Genomic DNA, 12,006 nt, shown 5'->3' with positions numbered 1-12,006 from the left:
TATCATATGGGTTTAGATATCTTATCATATGGATTTAGATGTGGGTTTAGAAATCTCTATTTATAATGAAACCTTTTTATTTTTTAATATTATTATTACTAGCATTTGCATCAGATGTTGCAAAGGAAACCCCGTAAGGCATAAAGTGCGGAAGAATAACAACATCAACATGGGAATGAACGTTGTTGAAAGCGAAAGTATGTATCATAACTTCAAACTACATGCAATGATATCTTTATGAGTATTCAGAGCAAAAAATGTGAAACAAAAATGGTTGTCTATCTTTATTCAATATACATTTATGCAATGTAATGAAGTGTAATGAAGTATGTGGCATCACAAAGCCACAAATAACATAATAAGTGCTACCAAAGAACACCTTACATAAATCTAATGGGATTATGATCACATTCTACTTCATCTTCAAAAGGATGAGATGGAAAATTTGACCATGGAAAAGCAGGACTTCTATCATGTGGGCTTACAACTGAATCTACTAGTGAATTTCTTTTGAATTTGGCTGCACCAATCCATCTTGCCCCTGGTTGATTTCCATCACAAACAACAGAACTAGTGTTTGTATTGTCAAGTCTAGAGGAAACGTGTTGCTCAGCCCTAGCAATGTTTAGGTCTATTTTGTCATTGCCTGTCTTGGGCTTCGGATTTATGGAGTCTATCTTGCCAGATTCATCTCTGTTGCTGCCAGATTTAATCACATCAGTTGATTTGGTTGATACTGTAGATGGAACCACTCTTCCAACATTGTTCATTTCTTTCTTAGCATCTGTTGTTGTGTTCGGTCTTAATGAATTGCTTCTAGGGACAATGACAGGAACTATATCAGGTCTACTTAAGGTATGAAAAATTTTTGTAGGCTACATTGTTGATGTATTGTTTTTCTTTGGAGTCGAGACATATGACAATGGACCTGAACTTGCAGGAAGATTCTTTTAAGAAAAAGCTATTCCAGCTCCATTGAGGTGTGCTAGAAATACCTTCAGTGGTTACATAGCAGTAGCAAAAGCAAAAAACATAACTTACTTAGTTTCTTCAAATAATACAACCAATAAAATGAAAGCCAGAAATAGAAAAAGGAACCCAATACTATAGTCCAATTAGCTTGTTTATGCTACAAAATGTTTTGTACTAGTCCAATAGTAGCGAGTCTTTTAGTATAAAACAAAAAAAGGAAAATTCAAAGAATGCAAAGCTTAAAAGATGAAACATACTACATGCAAATTAGGTAACATACTAGTTACCGATGTGGTAGCATTTGGTTCCTTGATTCCTGACTCTGTACTGTGTGACAAGGAAAGCCTCACCATATTGGTCTTTAAATTATTATCTAATTGCTGGACAAAGGGACGGCCACTGGAAGCCAATTTTGCTTCATTATGGCCATTTGTTCTTGATACATTTCCAGCAGCATATGGCCCCACCCGCTGGAACACCACAAATGACACCTTCAATGTAATTATCTTTATACTAGGACCACAGAATACAATCAACAGAAGATAAAAGTCATGGATACATATAATCAGTGCATGGATTGACGAGAGGATACCACTTATTCATACCGAAATGTCCACAAACAAAAGGTTAAAGATGCATTAAAAATTTAAATATGAAGCAGCCAAAATAAAGGTTCAATAAAGCACTAAATTGAAAATTTTAAGATGATAAAATCAAAGTGCAAAGTTATAAGGACGCAACTGAAAAGTAACTCATGCTGCAGGGAGTATTAGGGAAAATAGCTTACTTCAGGTCAAACAACGAATACATATTTTGAGAGGAAGTTGCAGAACACCCACTCTCTGTTACCAGAATTAGAAAATGAAAAAAAAACACACAAAATAGGTATGAAATAACGTTCAGGTTATGTTACAACCAAGACGCCAAATTGGAAAATAATAACATGGGCTTCGGATTTCATTCTTCTTGCAGTGTAAAAAACATGAACCCATGTCCCCTCATCAGTAATGTACAAATGTAATGTCAAGATGAGAATAGGATCAAGAAGATGCTAATAGCATAACATAGGATAGGTCTCTGGTAGCTTCTGTAACGGTATAAACTAAGAAAAGAACACGACATGTTACAGGCGGTTTAAGCAAGAAAGCATCACAATAGTCAAATGGGACCCTATAAACGATTTCAGGTTAACAGAGCAATCTACATTATAAAATCATTATCCTTGAGATAGACATCTGTATAAACTAAAAAAATGATTACATAAAACATTTTGATGTTATATAGGAAATTTAAACAACAGAGCATCACAATAGTAAAACATTATAAACTACTTCAGATTAACAAAACAATCAACATTTTATTAAATCATTAATCCTGCAATGGGACATTCTAATTACAACTAACACGACCATGTCTCTTATACTCCCAAAAGAAAAGAAAGAAAGACAATAAAAGTTTTACTTACTGTTTTGGGTTCCATTAAACTGTACATACCATTGATTGGTTGAATCATTGACAGTGTCCACTTTAAAACCATTAATCTTAAATTATTAATCATATGTCCCAATAACATGCACTTTCTAATCACTCAATGCACAACCAACTTCATATGATATTAGCCTTAAGTACAAAAATTTTATCAATCCCTAAGAATTGCATAATGTTTGGATTTATCAGGAAAAAGGGAGAACTGTATCACATCATTTTAATATGCAATAGCACTAACCCATAATAGATACCCATTGAACAAGGCAAAAGTCAAAAAATATTAATGAAGTAAGGCCATTTTGCATAATATTATTCGGTAAATCTTTTAAAATTATGATTAGGTAAATCTTATTATTTTATCCTTGTTCAATTCATATCTATAATGATATATGTGTAAAAATTACTATAACATAATATGATAAAATGGTTTTTTCTCCCTTCTCCATGATAAATGTAATCTTTGTGGAAATACATGATATTATATGAAGTTGGTTGTGCATCCCCTAACTGGAAAATTCACATCATTAGGCTGTATTAAGAGTGAACGTAAAATGGAGACCATCTATGATTCAAATAATGAATTGTATGGGGAATTCAAAGAACCTCAATAAAGTAAGTTAGATTTTCATTTTTTTTTTTTTTTATTAGAGACATGGATTATATTAGTTAAATATGAGAAATGCCTTATCTCAAAGGTAATAAGTAATAATCTAGTAAAATCTAGATGTTTCTCTTAACCTGAAAATGTTTATTGCACTTCATTTGAATATGTAGAGGCCCTCTTTATAAACTTATTCCTATGACATCAATAACATATTCCTGTGACATCAATGCAAAATTTATGTAGTTTAGATACCAGAAGCCTGACCAGAGGAGTTGCTTCTAGTTTAGCTCTTGTTCTCAGTTCTATTTCTTTTTAGACATTTTATTAGTAGATTAGTAATGGATTCGTATCTACAATATATTTTGGAAGGGTGATTGTTCGAGTTTTCTTATCACCTAAAAAATAGCCCATTTCTTGCTACATTCTTGCTCTCGTTCCTATCTTGACACGAAAATTGTACATTACCAATCAAATTTATATGTATAATATATGTGGAGAGACAAGAAAGGGTTTCATTTTGATTCCCTGAAACGCTCTAGGCCAATTTATAGTTGCATTCCTACTACCCATTTTGTTTCCCTTTTCCCATTCCAGTAAACCTAGCATAGATATCTTCACAATTTAGTAAATTGCACACACATTATTTGGTTTTACCTTCTCTCAATATGACATCAATGTGAGATTCATGTAGTCTATGTTACCACAAGCCTGACCGAGAGACCTATTTCTAGTTTAATTCATGTTTTCATTTCCATTTCCTTCCTGACATTTTATTACCAGATTATTGATAGATTTTATGTATAATATATTTTGGAAGGGTAATCTGTTTAGATTTCTTATCCTCTGATATTTATTTTACCATAAACTTGACCAAAAGCTCCCTTTTTGTTACATTTTTGTTCCCATTCCTATCTTGACCGTACAATTGTACGTTACTCATAAATTTTATATGGATAATATAGGCTGAGAGATGAGAAGTGGGTTCATTTAGATTCCCTGAATCTTTCTGGAACGTCTACCATTTTTCTGTTAAGATGGTTAGAGCCCTGTAACCAATTTATAGTTCTGTTCCTATTTGCCTCTGTTTTCCTTTTCCCATTTCAGTAACTTAGTATAGATGTCCTTACAACTAAGCAAATTGCACACATACTATCTGGATTTACCTTCTTTCAATTATTAGTTTCTGACTTGAGGTAAGATATTATGCCTGAAAGTCACTGTTGCACAAGTCACTTTTCATCTTTTTAAAAAAACCTTCTGATTGTGATTATGTTCTTTTAGGTTTTAGTCTCTAAAGCTCTTCCATTGGATCCTTTATTCAACCTTCAAGTTGGCTCTCTAATCTGCAGTACATATTTTTTATTTATTTCATGAGTGCGTTGTAAATCCGTGGTTAACATTGTGTTTCAAACGAATGGGCAAAAATAAGATGTAAGATGGTGGCATTTACAATAATCTTGTATGCATAAACAATTTGACAGAAAACAGGGTTCATACAGATCCATCCTACAACAGCTCTGATAATGTTTTGGGCATTTTGTTGACTGCTGGATTTTAAGCCAGAATATTACTGGAGTTTCACTGTTTTGACCGATTCAGCCTCTAATAAATTCTCCCATCACTGAAGAAAATGTGAATCATACAATCTGGATCGCATAGAGAAGAAACCGTGATCTTGTTTGGCAGCTAGTCTTTCAACTTGAGTTGCAAAATGTGGGTTTGCATGAGTAAGCTTGGGCATATGAACTCCAAATGGATCATTCTTGCTCTGTAAATACCAATAAATCTTGGATGAGTATCAAAGGTCAACATATTAACACTCCAAACCTTAAAACCCTGAAAGGCTACCTGAAATATGAGTTGTGAGAATTAAAGTAAAACAAATGGAACTTTAACATGTCAATCACACTATAACAAGGGTCTTTTACTTGCAAGTCTATTCCAAACACCAAAATTTCAGCCTTTTATTTGCAAATCGCTTCCAAATAACAAAATTTGAACTTTTTACTTGCAAATTGATTCTAAACACTAAAACTCCATAAGCCGAAATTGGTGATTTGAAATGAAAAATGCGCACAAAGAAATGATGGATGACTAGTCTTAAGACAAGTTCCTACATTGAAATCACAGAATGGGAAATCGTGGGAAGCAATGGCGGTTATCTCTGCATTAGGTAGTTGATTTATAAGAACATCATCCCCATTAAAGGCAGAAATTACCAATGTCATAGGCACAACAGCAAGTGCTACCAACAGGGCATGCATAACAATCATCGCACTTTGCTGGAGGTGTGAGGTTTAGCGCCAAAACTGATCCCACCTACTGAAAATTTCTTTTAAGATCACCCATCAAAATTGTTGTTACCAAGAGACATATAATGCAAATCATAAGATTCCTTTTATAAATACAACAAAAATGATTAAGAAATATTGTTCACTTCTGTTAAGTCCTTTTGCTCCCAAGTTTCCGTGATTGTTTCATAGATTCCTGCACCTATAAAACAAAATTTTGTGGAAAAGAGCAGCACAAGGACACTGATCTATAATTTTGGAAAACCTAAAAATCCTGGCAAACCTCTTGAATGATGTTTAGCACCGACGCTCACCCTACCTAAATATTGTTTTCAAGAGACAAAAATTTGTAACGCATTTTCTCATATGGAACAGATCTAATGCAAAGCTTAAACTTGCATTACACATATAACAAAAACAATTTCACTATTTTTGACCGTTGTCCACCCTCCAATTTCTAAGTTTTTAGGATTGATTCATACAATATTGCACTTGTAAAACAAATTATGTGGACAAAAGAACAAGCGTACCAGTATTTTAACCTCTAGAATGATTCTTGGGACTGAATTTCATCTGTCAAAAAGTTGTGTCAGCGTATTGTCTGCAACTTCCGATCAAAAACCAACAAGATTAGAGCCATATGAAACACCCTTAAGTAATCCTATCTAACAAATCAATAAATTTCCAAATTCACTAAGAGTTATCGAGTACACCAAAAATCCCACAAGGTCAACAAATAGATATGCATCTATATAATTGCAATATTTAAGCCACTAAATGTAACATCATAACAAATACTTAAGCTACCCCATAAACTTTTATGAGATGGATGGGCTCTCATACTCCCTGGCATTATACAGAAGTAAACCATCTAAATATCCTATTATGTTATGCACGCACCTGTTACCTAAACCACCAAGTGAAACTGCGGAAACAATTACTTGATAAACAAACCCCTTGAATACCTTATGATTTCTATCATGGATGGGCCCTCCCAATGGTGATTTTTGCAATGGATGGGCTCTCAAACACTCTGCAATTAAATGACTAGTAGAAAATCTAAATTAAAAATAAACTGGCATTAAAGAAACTACATGATTTTTAAAAAGTACTCATTACGATAACAGTGATGTGGGGGATTGAAAGCTTCTAACATCCACTCTTCATGTTTCCTCCAAATAAACCAACAAACGCCAATCTTCTTCTGCAAGACAAGAAGCAGAACAGGTGGTGGTCTTGTTACAAGGACTAAAGGGTGAAGTTGCCTTATAAAGCAGCTGCATATACTTATAAAACACGATTAAACTCCCTACCATCCAATAATTACTTTAACAAATCAGGATATCTAAATCACTTACAAAAGAATGAGGGGCGTTTGTCCTACAATCAGGATCAAATGGTGCAGCTTCTAGATAAAGAATAATTCTAGAATATGAGCGAAATACTTGGCAGTTCGCAAAATCGAAATCACTTACATGTTAATTTCTACAGATGTAAGGCTTAGCCTAAGTACTCCTGATATTAAACGAAGATTTCACAAATTCCATCGGCTTCACATTTCTTATGAAAAGTATTGTCATTACCACATGACGAAATAGAGGATGAGCCCAACGGTTAAAAAAAAAGGACGAGGCATCTAATAAGTTTCCAAAAAATCCAACCATCGATATAGGTGGTGGATTCATGTGCATTCCCGCTGGATCCCCAAATAAGATATCTAAAAATCCCCCAAAATGCATAAATATCTCTTTGCCAAATAGATAAATATGAAAAGTAGAATAAAAAATTAGTTTACCTCTTTCATGTAGATATATCCCCTACCATCCTTTCATAGATTTCAATTCTTCAGTGCCTGGTCTCTTTGTTTCCAAAACTGCGAATGCATTTGCTAAAATTTTCCATTTGTTAAGTTTCAAGGAGGGGAATAAGAGGCTTCTGGTTGCAACTGATCTGGTAGGCAGGGGAATTGACATTGAAAGAGTTAATATTGTTATCCACTATGACATGCCTGAGTCTGCAGATACTTATTTGCACAGGGTTGGAAGGGCTGGACGGTTTGGCACAAAGGGTCTTGCAATTACCTTTGTTTCTTCTGCTTCTTCATCAGAGGAGGATGTGCTGAAGCAGGTTCAAGAACGTTTTGCAGTTGATATCAAGGCACTCCCAGCACATATAGAAGCATCAACATACTGATACATGCCATCATAGCCATTGAAATCTGCTCTGGTGTCTGCAATAATTATCCTTCTCATTCATCTCAGTTTTGGCATGGTCTAGTTTTGTTTTCTGTTCATATGCCTTACCTTCATATGCCGGTTCTTCTACCAAATTTATTGCACTTCTAAATTTAGAAGAACCTTTCCTCCTCTAACTTCAATTAACAATTTTCTCTTTTACTTCTACTTGGATATTTCTGCTTATTTTGAGGCCTTTACAAAGGCAAAGTCCTTAAATTAATGCCACCATTTCTGTTGCATTGTGGGTTGTAAAGTGCAGAAAATCATGGACTATTTTGTTCAAAGTTTCTTTTAACACATTCTAATCTCATGTTGTGTAGTTTAGAGTTTAGAATCAAGCCTCGTCACAAAGTTTTGAAATCTATTAGTGCAATGCAACCCTCGAAGCGTCTACCATGGAGAAAGTTGAGAGCACTTGGCACTAATAGTTACAATCTTTGGTAGGGAACCAAAGACTGCTAAGTCAGCTTTCATACAACTTATAGGTGGTTCTCTCAAATGTATTTTAAATATCACCCTACGAATTTGTCACCAATTGAAATGTAATAGTGACTACATGACATTTAATTAGTGTGGTTGATGCAGGGTTGGTGGAAAACATAACCAACATAGCCAGAAAAGGCAGTTCTCTCAAATGTACTTTAAATATCACCCTATGAAGTTGTCACCAATTTGAATGAGATGGGTATGTTTGTTGAACCTTAATTTATATAATTTCTGAGAGTGCTTTGAGACACACATGGCTGGTTTTCTGCATCATTATTTCATCTTTACAGCAATAAAACCTCTTCTGCTATTTCATCATAAAGCTGCGCTTGTGCTTCATATTTTTAGTGAAAATGGCAAAACAAGGAGTAGACAATGTGGAAGAGTTGAAGGAAGAGATTTATAATGAAGAGCTCCTGGACCATGAAGAAGAGGAATTGGACGCACAAGCATTGGAGGAACATTTTTCCACTGATGAAGCCTCCAAGAAAGGTTATGTGGGATTTCCTACTGAAGCCAGAGCTCCTTCGAGCAATTGTGGACTCTGGATTTGAACATCCCTCAGAAGTTCAGCTTGAGTGCATTCCTCAGGCGATTCTGGGCATGGATGTACTCTGTCAGGCCAAATCTGGAATGGGGAAAACAGCAGTTTTCGTGCTTTCAACTCTGCAGCAGATCGAACCCACAGAGCATTAAAAATCCAAGCTCCCATTCCAGCACACCCATCCCCAGTGAAATGTAGCCACAGAAACACAATGGAAACCAAGAAACTGAACAAGAACTGCACAATCTGGCAATTCGTGACAAGTTTCTTCCATGGAGGCTGGAACCCAATGCTACACAGAAGATAGTATGCATACATCAGAGTATGCACTGATGCATTCGTAATCAATGCAATCACCTGTAGGGACTGTGAATACTCCAACCACAGAAAGCACATTACAACCACTACTGCGTGATGATAAACATGAAGAAAGGTCAAGGGCCTCTTTTTGAGAACAAGGATAACGGTGTCCATGAATTCATAAAATTTGCTTAGATAAAACACATACGACCAGAAGAAGACTCTTCCCTTTGGGCGCGTACCTATTGGGAAACAGAATATCCACTGTTTAGAGGCATATGGCCTTCCCCACAACCACCGTGTTTCTTCCATCTCAAGGCTTGTAGCTTCCCAGGAACCCACCACCATAAGAGCCGAAAGAGAGAGTATTATCATGTTGTGAATTGCGGGAATAGGACCAAGGCGAATTGGGTATGTTTTTTTCTTCATTATGTGCCATAAAGTTGCAGTTAGGAGCAAATAACTTACCATTGCACAGAGCATTAAAAATCCAAGCTCCCATTCCAGCACACCCATCCCCAGTGAAATGTAGCCACAGAAACACAATGGAAACCAAGAAACTGAACAAGAACTGCACAATCTGGCAATTCGTGACAAGTTTCTTCCATGGAGGCTGGAACCCAATGCTACACAGAAGATAGTATGCATACATCAGAGTATGCACTGATGCATTCGTAATCAATGCAATCACCTGTAGGGACTGTAAATACTCCAACCACAGAAAGCACATTACAACCACTACTGCGTGATGATAAACATGAAGAAAGGTCAAGGGCCTCTTTTTGAGAACAAGGATAATGGTGTCCATGAATTCATAAAATTTGCTTAGATAAAACACATACGACCAGAAGAAGACTCTTCCCTTTGGGCGCGTACCTATTGGGAAACATAATATCCACTGTTTAGAGGCATATGGCCTTCCTCACAACCACCGTGTTTCTTCCATCTCAAGGCTTGTAGCTTCCCAGGAACCCACCACCATAAGAGCCGAAAGAGAGAGTATTATCATGTTGTGAATTGCGGGAATAGGACCCAGGCGAATTGGGTATGTTTTTTTCTTCATTATGTGCCATAAAGTTGCAGTTAGGAGCAAATAACTTACCATTGCAGCGATCAAAAACTGCTAGGAGGCCCCCCAGGTGCTTGTGCTACTCCATTGAAAGTGGGTGATTGTGGGATATTGTGTTGTCCAGTACCTGATATCCCGAGCCAGGTTTGAGAATGAAACCATTCCGAAATCAGGCGCTGAGTCTATCAATCCTAAACTTTTGGTGGATAGATCAGGAAAACCAGGCGCTATACCCAAGGAATGGTGGCCACTGGCTCTGCAGGATACAGAGCAGAAGGAGGGTCCATGTAACTGTATCGATCTTCGCCGGAGTTAGTAACCACGTGGAGGTATGTATAGTTGCTGGTTAATCTGAGGGTAGAAGATGCTTCTATCGTCTAACATAGATAATCGATGGTCCATAATCGTCCACGGTAGCAAGTGGGGGTGTTGATTCCAGAGGGAACGCCTTACGGCGTAATGATTCCAGAGGGAACGCCTTACGGCGTAATTATTTAATTTAAAAAAAAAATTGTTGTTGGGTAAGGGACTTTATTTTTTAATATTATTATTATTATTTAATTTCAAAAAAAAAATTGTTGTTGGATAAGGGACTCACTTTTAGGCAGTGATTTCACTCCTACGTCTATAAAGGTATACATATTCTATCTCATAGGTTCGAAGTTCTGATCTCTACCCACTCTAGTTTTGAACCTGTGATCTCTCAGGAGGAAGCACATTTTCTTAATACTTTTGTTTTCTTCGCCTTTGAGATGTGGACTACCCGTAATATGGGAGAAACTTCTATGTTTTGGGAATATGTTCTGTTAGTGGGATTAAAACTAGGTATATGGGGTATTATCTTTCATAGTAAACCCAAAGATATCATTGCAATCATGGGTTAGATTCTGTTTTTTTTAAGGATTATGTCAAGCTTTGGAAGCCTCTCAGATGTCTATATTTTTGCCTTCCTCCTATTTCTCTATCTCTCTATCCGAAAACACAAGCTTCTTTGATGTAGCTTATCAAAACAGGGTTTGTTGAGGGGGGCCACCATTTTCCTTCCTAACAATGTTTCCTTGTACATCTAGAATGCAGGGGCAGGGACAAATACTAAAGCAAAAGTGGTGGTTGCTTCGGCACTTTTATTTTTGGAACCTCATTAAATATATCCACTATGCATGTTTTTGGTGATTCAAAGTGTGTGGTGGATTGGTTCTTTGGAAATGGCCATATGAGGGTATTCTCACTGAAGCACTAGAAAGGGCCATTTGAGGGTATTCTCACTAAAGCACTAGAAAGGGCCATCTGAGGGTCTTCTTGTTGAAGCACTCGATGGATTACATTCAATATTTCAAAGGTCTCTTTCAAAATTTGTTCTTCCAGTGCATTTTGAGAGAATGGAATCAGCGAACGGACCTTTTGTCCAAAGAAGCTTTGCAAGTGGAGGATGGTTGCATCTTTTTTGAAGAAAGAACTGGTCTTCAGCTTTGAAGGAGGGGATCTCTCCAGATTCCAAGTGATCTTCAGTTGGCCCAGCTGGATCACTTACATTAAATTCCTATGAATATGTGAGTTTTGTAAACTTTTAATTTTTTCATTCTTTATCTATGCCTATATAGTTTTGAGGCTATTGTAATATGAGCGTGCTCTATCAGTTGTTTTGGGTCAAAATATCCCTAGCTTTTTATCAACATTTCTCAAACTTACTGGTAAGTGATGTCTAGGATGTATCTTTCTTAGTTAATTTATTTATTTGGAACTCTCTCTAGTCTATATATTTGTATATCTGAGAAGACTTATTTCAAACTAATTTGTGTTGGTACTCCTTTTATATTTATAATGGAAGGATGATCTCTCCTATATGGGGAAAAAAAATTGGTGTGTATGGTTTTGTTTTTTCCTTTTGGGTTTGTTGTGGTTACTTATATTAGGTTTTTGGTTTGTAATGTCAAGGGATAAAAGGATAAATAGTTTGAATGCCCAAGAAGTAAGTTGTTCATACTCCTTTGATTTAAATTCTCAATAATATATTA

The 12,006-nt window shown here is 36.1% G+C and overlaps 1 pseudogene; it reads right to left on the bottom strand.

Annotated features, from left to right (window-relative positions):
- Window positions 1–8,849: 8,849 nt before the first annotated feature.
- Window positions 8,850–10,215, bottom strand: LOC149201255 (fatty acid elongase 3-like; annotated as a pseudogene).
- Between the last annotated feature and the right edge of the window lie 1,791 nt (window positions 10,216–12,006).

The sequence above is a fragment of the Pinus tabuliformis genome, chromosome 2_1, assembly GCF_031772625.1.
Source record: "Pinus tabuliformis cultivar Carrire ecotype Pingquan chromosome 2_1, CPIR1, whole genome shotgun sequence".
Classification (NCBI taxonomy): Eukaryota; Viridiplantae; Streptophyta; class Pinopsida; order Pinales; family Pinaceae; genus Pinus; species Pinus tabuliformis.
The sequence above is the reverse complement of the archived record's forward strand: the minus strand, read 5'-3'. Positions and strand labels throughout refer to the sequence as shown.